Genomic DNA, 12,261 nt, shown 5'->3' with positions numbered 1-12,261 from the left:
GTGTGCTGACAACAATGGCGCACAGCTGCAGTGCTGTGCGCTACCTGATGAAGACTGAGAGTCTTCTGCCGCCTGGTTCCGGACCTCTTCATCTTCAGCATCTGCAAGGGGGGTCGGCGGCGCGGCTCCGGGACGAACCCCAGGGCGAGCCCTGTGTTCCGACTCCCTCTGGAGCTATGTCCAGTAGCCTAAGAATCCAATCCATCCTGCACGCAGGTGAGTTGAAAATCTCTCCCCTAAGTCCCTCGATGCAGTGAGCCTGTTGCCAGCAGGACTCACTGAAAATAAAGAACCTAAAAACTTTTTCTAAGCAACTCTTTAAGAGAGCCACCTAGATTGCACCCTTCTCGGCCGGGCACAAAAACCTAACTGAGGCTTGGAGGAGGGTCATAGGGGGAGGAGCCAGTACACACCATGTGATCCTAAAAGCTTGCTTTTGTGCCCTGTCTCCTGCGGAGCCGCTATTCCCCATGGTCCTGACGGAGTCCCCAGCATCCACTAGGACGTTAGAGAAATATATTTAAATATTTTATTTTAAAAAATCTAGGGTTTTTATTGCACCCCCCCACCATCAAACCTACCCCCATGTCCATAGGCCCCCATTATAAAATAACTTCTCACCCCCCATTGTCAGCACACCCTCCAGTGGCCATATAGCCAAATAATAGCACCATGCGTCTATATAGAGTGACAGGAGCCTCCCAGCTGACGCCCCCCCCCACCAACCGCGGGACACTGCGACCCATGGGAGGGAACGGTGGGACAGTCCCCCAAAAGACAGGCCTGGCCCATGAAAATTGGGACAGTTGGGAGCTATGGTTTATCATACGCAACATGTTCTATTACTTGTTGATAAATGAGCACCCAAGTGTAGGGACAGGGGCACTCCAAGTGCGCATATCTCTGCATACTGTATGGGCAAATATTTGCACTAACTTAATGCCCGCAACCATTTCCGCCATCAAGGGGGTGCTGTGTGCACAGCTGTCCCGGGCCCGCCCTCTCTGAATGAGAGGGGAGGGCCCAGGCCACTCATGTTGCTGCCGCTCGCCGCCGTCCGCCATCGTCAGTTCATCTGCCGCCACTACCTTTGTGTGCCTTTAAGATGGCTGCCGCCTCAGAGGAGACGGTTATTAAAGATACTAGAGGAGGCTCTAGTATCTTTAATAACTGTCTCCTCTGAGGCGGCGGCCATATTGGGAGGGATATTTTCAATAGTTTTACTAGAAGCAGGCTGCTGAACTACCTGCTACGGCGGAAGGGATGGGCGGAGGACGAGCAGAACCCCTGACAACACGATTAGAACCTCATTACAAGTACTGGGACATTTAATAATATGATAATTCGATGATTGGGCATAGGAATTATTATTATTATATATAAATTTATTTTAATAGATATAAATATATATATATTTTTTATTATTATTTTCTTGGGGGGGGGGGGGGGAGGAAGGGGAGCTGCTTGTTTGGCCAGTCCCGGGCCCCATATTTCTGATGGCAGCCCTGCCCGCAACTGTGGCCAACTTGCCTTTACATGAAAGTCATAGACCTACTGAGTAAGGGAAAAGACACTGGTGAAGTTCCACACACAGGCTTTGGTTAAGGAAATACAAGAAGCACAAGATAGGGATGGCCATCGGTGGGTTATCCATCGATGGTTGCAATCGATGGTACCATTGATGACAACCATCAATGGTATAAATCTATCTGCTAGGGATCCATCAATGGTTTCACCCATCGATGGTTATCTCTGCTTTCCTATGAAGTGGACAGTGGGCCAATCAGTGACTGGGGGCAAGAGTTCGTGGATGTCAGGGGGCAGAGCTATGCTCCGTGTCAGGACACATTTTAAAGAGATGGCTAAAGTACTTGACATCGGCCATAAAGCATTGATGATTTTGAATCATTGATGGTCGATGGCCATCCCTAGCACAAGATCTATAGCTTTGGCACTGTGGTTCTCAAATAATCAGCTCATCAGGAAAAGAAAATACAAACCTCTCTATAGCTAAGACGCTGGTTATGGGAGCTGTTAACAAAAGACTTATTAAGTGATTAGTTGTTAGTTTTATGACTTGATCATTGTTGCTCAAATACTCAACGTGCTGTTCTTTAGGTGGATTCTGGCCATTTCTGTCACTTATAAGTAGATTTAAACAAAAAAAACATATTTTGGGGGGAATGTCACTGGTTCGGTTCATTTTATGGTAGGTTCTGTCCTGGATAGAGAACGCTGAGTAGCCAACGCACACATCTTTCTCCCATGATGCTTTCTCTACATGATATGGTTAGACCAGCGCCTTCTCCAAGGTTCAGTGGATTCTCAAACCCTTCAGGAAAAAAAAACAGGAACTAAGAAAATAATTTTGGATTTATTTTTATTTTAAATTTAAAATGAACAGAATTTTTTTAACGATAAATTCCCAATAATTACATAAAACTGTAAAAACATACACAGTACTGCAAACTAACTAAGCTACAACAAATGTTATATTATCCTTGTTTTGTTCATATGTTTATAAATCCAGTCATCAGGACACAGAGACATGTGAGTTTACTGCTGTGCTGTTTATTCCATCACCAACTCCAGGCACACACTGCACACTGGACCACCCACTTCCCAGCATCCCCCTGGTCCTATGGACCATCACTGAAGATTCAGGCTTACACAGATTAGTAAGGAGTGTCTACAAATATTAAGCATTCTAATACACTAGCATCACATCCTCTTTTCTTTAAAGATAAGCCCTATACGCTTCAATGCAACAATTATCAACGTCATATTAAGAACATCATCTAACACGTTTCATTGAGACTCTCAGGTCTGCGTATTTCCCTTTTGGGTCTTTCATACACAGTCTGTGTTTCATTGACCATGTTGGACCTTTCTAGAATCGTGGTTGGTTCACCATTATCAGGATCATCATACATGTCAGATGAAGGGTATTCTTCAGTCATGTTGTCTTCATTATGGTTAGGTTGAGATCTTAAATCCACCCGATTTCTTCTTACTTCCGTTCCATGCTCTGTACGTATAGTATAAGATCTTGGTGCTACTTGTGCTTGCACAATACCTTTCTGCACCCAAATACCTTTCTCGTGATCTCTGAGACGGACTTGGTCACCCGATTTTAGATCAGATAAGCTTTTTGTTCATCTGTCATGGAACAGTTTCTGTTTTGCCTGTTGACGTTCCTTACTCAGTCTGACCAACGCTGAGTTATGTGTATTAAGCAGTTCATCATGTATCGGGATATTTGCTCTAATCCTCCTTCCCATCAGCATTTGTGCAGGAGAAAGTCCATTCTGTAAAGGTGTACTGCGGTAGATTAAAAGAGTTTTGTAGAAATCTTCTTTACCTTCTTGAGCTTTTTTCATGAGACTCTTTACAGTTTTTACTGAACTTTCCACCAACCCATTTGAGCGTGGATAGTGGAGACTTGACGTAGTATGGACAAATTCCCACTCATCAGCAAATTGTCTAAATTCAGCACTGGAAAACTGAGGACCATTGTCAGTGAACACTTCCATAGGAACACCATGCCTTGCAAAGATTGACTTCATGCAATTGATTACGGCTATACTAGTAGTTGTATGTAGTGTCTTCACCTCAGGGTAGTTAATCAGTCACGACAATGTACGTTTTCCCATTACAATCAAACAAATCTGCGCCAACTTTCTGGTACGGTCTCTCTAGCACTGCGTGAGGACTTGTTGTTTTGGTCTATACGAAGACATAATTCACATGTAGCTGTAGTGTGTGCTATGTCTTGGTTCATTCTTGGCCAATACATAACTTCACACGCTCTCCACTTACATTTTTCTTCTCCTAAGTGGCCTTCCTGTATCTTGCACAGCATAGTTTTTCTTAGTCGTGCAGGTATGACAAACCTATTGCCTTTGTAAATAATACCATCGACAACTGTAAGGTCACTGCGGTACATCCAATAATCATGGATAGACAGCGGGCACGCATGTTTTTCTGCTGGCCAACCTTTCAGAATGATATCTTTCAACACTTTCATTGTGTCATCTGTCTCAGTTTCTTTCCTAATCTGTTCTTGCCTTGCAAGAGACACTGGTAGAGAAGCTACGATCAAATTAACATAGGCTTCTATCTCTTCATTCATCAGACTTTTGGAACCTTCACTTTTGTCCACAGCACGAGAAAGTGTATCAGCAATGTACATGTATTTGCCAGGACAGTACAGCAAGTCTACATCATATTTCTATAGTCTGATAAGCATTCGTTGAATTCTCATGGGACAGTCATGTAAAGATTTAGTCATGATAGCTACCAATGGCTTGTGGTCAGTTTCCACTGTAAATGTTTGATCATACACAAACTAATTAAATCGCTCACATGCATATGTGATCGCTAGAAGTTCTTTTTCTATCTGAGCATACCTTGTTTCAGCACTTGTCAGTGCTCTTGATGCATAGATTACTGGTTGCCATGTATCCTCATGTTCTTGTAACAGCACTGAGCCTAGGCCAAATTGCAAAGCATATGCTGAAATTCTTAATCTTTTTGCAGGATCAAAGAATTTTAGCAGTGGTTGCTCTGTAATGATCTGTTTCAAGTTTTGCCAACTTTCTTCTTGTTCATGTGACCACATCCACTCATTATCTTTGTCCAACAACCATCTAAGAGAGGCTGTTTGTTCAGAGAGTTGAGAAATAAACTTTCCTAAGTAAGTAATCATTCCTAGGAATCTTCTGGCATCGTCTTTGTTGTTAGGACGTTCCATGTTCACTATGGCTGATATTTTCCTTGGGTCTGGTTTTATACCTTGATCTGAGACCACGTCGCCCATAAAGGTAAGTGTATTCACACCAAGTTCACATTTGTCCTTGTTTAACTTTAGATTCACTTTCTTGACAAGTTCCATTACTTGTCTCAATCTAGAATCATGTTCTTCCTTTGTAGATCCCCAGACAATAATGTCATCCATCATTGTTTCAACACCTGGAATATGTTCAAAAATCATGTGTATCTTTTTGTGATATACTTCTGGAGCAGACAATATTCCATATGGTACTCAAAGAAATCTGTATTGACCTTCTGGTGTATTAAATGTACAAAGCTTTGACCTGGCCTCATCTAGCTTCATTTGCCAGAATCCTGAAGATGCGTCCAATTTACTGAACCATTTTGTTCCAGCAAATTGCGACATGGTTTCATCTCTGGTTGGTAGTTTGAAATGTTCTCGTTTAATAGCTTTGTTTAAATCTCTGGGGTCTAGACATATTCTGAGTTGTCCATTTTTCTTTCCAACAATTACTAAGGAGCTTACCCATTCAGTAGGCTTATCAACTTTCTGTATCACACCCAAGGCTTCCATGCGATTTAACTCTTGTTTCAGTTTTTCTCTCAGCGCAAACGGCACTTTTCTACAGGGGTGTATCACTGAAGAAACTTGCGTGTCTATATTTATTTTATGCTCTCCAGGCAAACAACCTAGACCTTCAAACAAGTCTCTGTATTCTGTAAACATCAATTTGCAGTCATCTTCTACTTGTGATGTCACCATAAAAACTTTCTTTAGCAAGCTTAGTTTCTCACAGGACCTTAATCCTAGAATCAGTTGCACATTTTTATCAACAATCAGTAGAGATGTTTTAAACTGTTTCAGTGTCACTAAGCATGTACCTTTTACAGGAATTTCCTCCCCAGTGTACCCTGTAACTTTCACTTTGGCTGGATGAATTTTAGGTTTTACTCTAAAAGTCTTATAGTCTTGAAACGATATTAAATTCACCTGCGCGCCAGTATCAAGCTTAAAGGGAATGACAATCTCGTTCACAGTTAAAGGGACAATCCATTCTTTCTTATCTGCACTGCAAAGTTCAATGCAATCCACAAAGAATTCATCTGTTTGTTGAACAGCATGCACTTTGGTTGTTTTACTTTTAATTTTACAGCATTTGGCAAAGTGATTAAGTCTACCACATTTCATGCAGGTTTTACCATAAGCAGGGCACATTTTAGGATTGTGAGCATTTCCACATCTACTGCACATTTCCTTATTAGACTGTGGCTTAGACTGCTTCATTCTTGAGAATGGAGGTTTGCTTGGCTCTGTTGTCTGCACTACATGTACATCAGCATCAGCTTCCTTGTGTAACGTTTTGGCCTGAAATCTAGTTATTTCTGCAGATCTACACATAGTCACTGCCTTGTCTAGTGTTAGGTCTTGCTCTCTCAGCAGTCTCTCTCTGAGTCCATTATCAGGTATTCCAAAGACAATACGATCTCTAATCAGTGAATCCTTTAAATCACCAAACTCACAGATTTTACTGAGTGATTGCAGCTCTGTAACATACTGATCAAATCCATCTACAGACTTCTGATCACATGTGAAAAACTTATATCTTTCATATGTCACATTTTTCCTTGGCACAAAGTAATCTTCAAACTTTTGCATTATAGAAGATAGCACCATATTCTGCCCCTCATCAAACTGAAAACTATTATAAATGTCCAGCACATCCTCTCCTATCACATGGAGGAAAATGGATGCCTTTGTTTTGTCAGCCTCTGTATCAGCTCCACATGCAGCAAGATATATATTAAACCTTTGCCTAAATCTTTTCCAGTTTTCAGACAAGTTACCAGACATCAGCATGCCGGTTGGAGGAGCTAGTTTATCCATGGTTACTCACTGTTTGAAGAGAGGAGCACACGGCAGACACTGAGTATCACAGCCTTACAGACTTCTGCAAGATTCTTTCACACTCTGAGAGCACTAGCAGTCCAAGTTAAACTTCTTCTGACACCATGTTTTGTTCATATGTTTTGTAAATCCAGTCATCAGGACACAGAGACATGTGAGTTCATTGCTGTGCTGTTTATTCCATCACCAACTCCAGGCACACACTGCACACTGGACCACCCACTTCCCAGCATCCCCCTGGTCCCAGAGACCATCACTGAAGATTCAGGCTTACACATATTAGTAAGGGAGTGTATACAAATATTAAGCATTCTAATACACTAACATCACAATCCTTATAGTAGCAAATGATAGAGCTTATATCTTCTTACTAGCTGCTCCACCCATTCTTCACATGGGAGTTTCTGATTGTCATACTTGTACATATAAATAAATGTTAAAAATTTGGTAAATCTATAGGGATGTAAATATGAGACGTCTTATTGCAAGTAAATATTAATCCATGGTTCTTGGCGTTACCTGAGGAGCACTCGTAGCAGATACGGTAACAAGTGAAAGGACCATTTTTATAGTTTATTAAATTCTACCCACTGGAGGTGCAATCCACACTTTGATCCAATTGTCCGTTTGGGCGTTATTGTTCACGCAACGCAAGCCACGCATTGGTAATGACGTCATTATGTCAACCCCCTTGTCATCCCCTTAGGGGAGGTTTATTAAAATTCTAATTATGCCGTTTTCCTATTTCCCACCTGAAAAATACCTATGTTACATTTCATCTTCCTAACATATCAGGAAGTAAGAGAATTAGGGGGACATGTACTAAGCAGTGATAAAAATGGAGAAGTGAGCCAGTGGAGAATTTGCCTATGGCAACCAATCAGTATTGACGTAACATTTATAATTTGCATACTATAAACATATATAGAGCAGCTGATTGGTTGCCATGGGCAACTACTCCACTGGCTCACTTCTCCACTTTTATCACTGCTTAGTACATCTCCCCCTTAGTGATGATTCAGTGAGCTGAGTGAGTGAGTGAGTGAGTGAGTGAGTGAGTGAGTGAGTGAGTGAGTGAGGGGTTTCGCATATATATATATATATATATATATATCCAGTGGTCGAAGTGGAAATTTTGAAGTGGAGGTTTGGAAAAGAGAAGGTTGCAATTATGCACACACCTCCGGAAAAGGAGGCGTGACCACTCAAATGGGACGTGTCCTTCAGTGTAGTAGGACCCCTTATACTATCTAGTACTGGTGCTCCTTTCACCTTATACCACACAGTATGAGCCGAAATTCACATTACAGCACACGGTATGAGCCGAAATTCAGGGACAGGGAGAGAGAGAGTGACAGCAGGGACTGAGAGAGTGACAGCAGGGACTGAGAGAGCAACAGCAGGGACAGAGAGAGTGACAGCAGGGACTGAGAGAGCAACAGCAGGGACAGAGAGAGTGACAGCAGGGACAGAGAGAGTGACAGCAGGGACTGAGAGAGTGACAGCAGGGACTGAGAGAGTGACAGCAGGGACAGAGAGAGTGACAGCAGGGACTGAGAGAGTGACAGCAGGGACTGAGAAAGCAACAGCAGGGACAGAGAGAGTGACAGCAGGGACAGAGAGAGAGTGACAGCAGAGACATAGGGAAGTAAGGGAAACATTACCTGATATGTGCAGCGGAGGTGCGGAAGGGACTGTAGTCGTCGACGGCAGAGGAGCCCATTGTCTGCGAGGGATGTGGCGATACTAAGCTGTCCTTCGTTGATGCAGCATTGATGTCCCTCTGACCACTGCTAGTTGTTGTCTGTGGTGTTACCTTTTAGTGGCGGTGCAGCGTGCGGCAGTCAGCGTCCCTGTTATTAGTGCCTCCCAAACTGATTACAATTATTAAAATGCTTAGCATAATATATAGAAATTACTTATGACACAGAATATGTGTCATGAGTATTTTCTTTATATTATTTTAATCATTAATGGCAGGGAAGGCACTGCCTCCTCTGACTGCACGTCCCTGGTGCACAGTATAACTGGGACAGACTGAGACTTTTAGTGCACAGTATAACTGGGACAGACTAAGGGGGACATTTACTAAGCAGTGATAAGAGCGGAGAAGTGAGCCAGTGGAGAAGTGGCCCCATCAACCAATCAGCAGCTCTATATAATTGTATAGTATGCAAATTATAGATGTTACTTCAGTTCTGATCGGTTGCCATGGGCAACTTCTCCACTGGCTCACTTCTCCACTCTTATCACTGCTTAGTAATTGTCCCCCTTAGCAGGGCTGAAACTAGGATTTTCGTCACCCGGGGCAAGGCGGTCATTTGGAGCCCCCCCCCCCCCCCCCCCCCCCACACACACACACACACAAAAAAAAAACCTACCAGACTAAAATAATCAGATTATCAAACATTTTGAAGAAAGGGGATACTACATGCTCCTCTGTGTGTCCCCATACATTGCCCTATATCACTGCACTACATTCCCCTATACACTGCACTACATCACTATACTACATCCCCTACACGCTGAACTACATCACTACACTACATGCCCCTATGCACTCCACTACATACCCTATATGCTACACTACATCACTATACTACATCCCCTTATATGTTACACCACATTGGTGCACTACATGCCCCTATACACAGCAATACATCACTATACTACATCCCCTACACGCTGAACTACATCACTACACTACATGCCCCTATACACTGCACTATATACCCTATATGGAACACTACATCCGCTTATATGCTACACCACATCAGTGCACTACATGCTCCTATATACTGCAATACATGACCACACTACATACCCTATATGGTACATAGTGATGAGCGGGTTCGGTTCCTCGGAAACCGAACCCCCCCGAACTTCACCCTTTTTACACGGGTCCGAGGCAGGTTCGAACCTTCCCACCTTGCTCGGTTAACCCGAGCGCGCCCGAACGTCATCATCCCGCTGTCGGATTCTCGCGAGATTCGGATTCTATATAAGTAGCCGCACGTCGCCGCCATTTTCACTCGTGCATTGGAAATGTTAGGGAGAGGACGTGGCTGGCGTCCTCTCCGTTTATTGTTGAACTTGATTGTGCTTTATTGCTTAATTGTGGGGAGAACTGGGGAGCAGCTGTATAATATAGGAGGAGTCAGTGGCGGATTTAGGGGGGGGCACCAAGGCACGTGCCCCCCCTGTCATTTTTAGTGCAGACTGACATGCGGACTAGCGTCCGCATGTCAGTCTGCGGTCTCGTTTCGTCCCCTGCTGTTAGGAGGGACACGGAGGGCACAGTGCGCGCCTCTCCTGTGTCCCTCCTGTGTCTCCGGCGGCCGCTGGTCTCATAAAGGAAGTGCCGTTCGTGAGCACTTCCTTTATTACAGTGACCCGCGGCCGCCGGAGACACAGGAGGGACACAGGAGAGGCGCGCACTGTGCCCTCCGTGTCCCTCCTAACAGCAGGGGAGCGGGGGGAGCATCGGCGGCGGCGGAGGAAGGGACGCACTGGGGGGTTATATCTGGCACTGGGGGCATATTTGGCAGGGAGGGGGGAGGGGGGGGGGTGGGAGAACATCTGGCACTGGGGACATATATGGCACTGGGGGGAATATCTGGCACAGGGGGGGGGATATCTGGCACTGGGGGCATATTTGGCAGGGAGGGGGGGGGGAGAATATCTGGCACTGGGGACATATATGGCACTGGGGGGAATATCTGGCACTGGGGGCATATCTGGCACGGGGGGGGGATATCTGGCACTGGGGGCATATGTGGCACTGGGGGGGGGATATGTGGCACTGGGGGGAATAACTGGCAGGGGAGGGATATCTGGCACTGGGGGCATATGTGGCACTGGAGGGGGGAATATCTGGCACTGGGGCATATGTGGCACTGGGGCATATGTGGCACTGGGGGCATATAAAGCACTGGGGGGGAGATATCTGGCACTGGGGGCATATGTGGCACTGTCTGGGAATATCTGGCACTGGGGGTATATGTGTACCTGGCACATGGGGGGGGGCTATATTTGGCACTGGGGGCATGTGAGTACCTGGCACCGTGGGGGAATATCTGGCACTGGGGACATATGTGGCACTGGGAGCACAGCCCTTGCAACAAGGACTACCTCCTAGCAACGAGCATGACACCCAGTGCATGAAACCCCTGGCAACGAGCATGACACCCAGTGCATGAAACCCCTGGCAACGAGCATGACACCCAGTGCATGAAACCCCTGGCAACGAGCATGACACCCTGAGCATGAAAACCCCTGGCACCGTGCATGGAACCAAGAGCATGAAACCCCTGGCAACGAGCATGACACCCAGTGCATGAAACCCCTGACAACGAGCAGGTATTTGAAAAGTAATTAGAAGCCTTACTGTAGGACTTAATGTGTAATGGGCATTACGGTGTGTGGCATAATGTATCACGGACATTGCGGTGTGTGTCATAATGTGTCACAGGCATTACGGTGTATGGTATACTATATCGCTGGCATTGTGATATGTGGTATAATGTCTCAGGGTCATTGCAGTGTGGCATAATATATAACGGGCATTACGGTGTGTGGCATAGGGTATAACGGGCATTGCGGTATGTGTCACAGGCATTACGGTGTATGGTATACTATATCACGGGCATTGTGGTATAATGTCTCAAGGTCATTGCAGTGTGTGGCATAATGTGTCACAGACATTGTATGTGCTATAATGTATCAGGGGCAGTGCAGTGTGTAGCATAATGTATAACGGGCATTGCGATTCCTGTCATAATGTGTCACAGGCATTACGGTGTGTGGCATAATGTGTCTGGGGCATTACAGTGTGTGCATATTGTGTCATGTGCATTATTGTGTGTGGAATAATGTCTAAGGGCCATTGCAGTATGTGGAATAATGTATACTGGGCATTACTATAAGGAGGAAAAATGACAAATAATGTAAGGGGCATGAATCAGGATTATTTTTCTTTCCTGTGGTGGCCAACGTCTGGGCGTGCAGGTTGCAAAACTGGGGTATAAGGTAGTCTTTTCCTGCAATACCACGCCCATTCCAATGAAGCCACGCCCATTCCAACGAAGCCACGTCCCTAATGGTGCCCCCCCTGTAATTTTTTTTCTGGATCCGCCCCTGGGAGGAGTACAGTGCAGAGTTTTGCTGATCAGTGACCACCAGTTTGATCCGTTCTCTGCCTGAAAAAAACGCTCCTTATCTGTGCTCACACTGCTTAATTGTAGGGACTGGGGAGCAGCTGTATTATATAGCAGGAGTACAGTGCAGAGTTTTGCTGACAGTGACCACCAGTATATGTTGTCTGCCTGAAAAACACTCCATATCTGTGCTGCATTGTAGACAGTATATAGTAGGAGTACAGTGCATAAATTTGCTGACCACCAGTATATAATATATAGGAGTACGGTACAGAAGGCCACTGCTGTACCTACCTCTGTGTCGTCAAGTATACTATCCATCCATACCTGTGGTGCATTTCAGTTTTGCACAGTTTGCTGACCACCAGTATATAATATATAGAAGTACGATACGGAAGGCCACTGCTGTACCTACCTCTGTGTCGT

The sequence above is a fragment of the Pseudophryne corroboree genome, chromosome 3 (assembly GCF_028390025.1).
Source record: "Pseudophryne corroboree isolate aPseCor3 chromosome 3, aPseCor3.hap2, whole genome shotgun sequence".
Taxonomy (NCBI): domain Eukaryota; kingdom Metazoa; phylum Chordata; class Amphibia; order Anura; family Myobatrachidae; genus Pseudophryne; species Pseudophryne corroboree.
Note: the sequence above shows the minus strand (reverse complement) of the source record.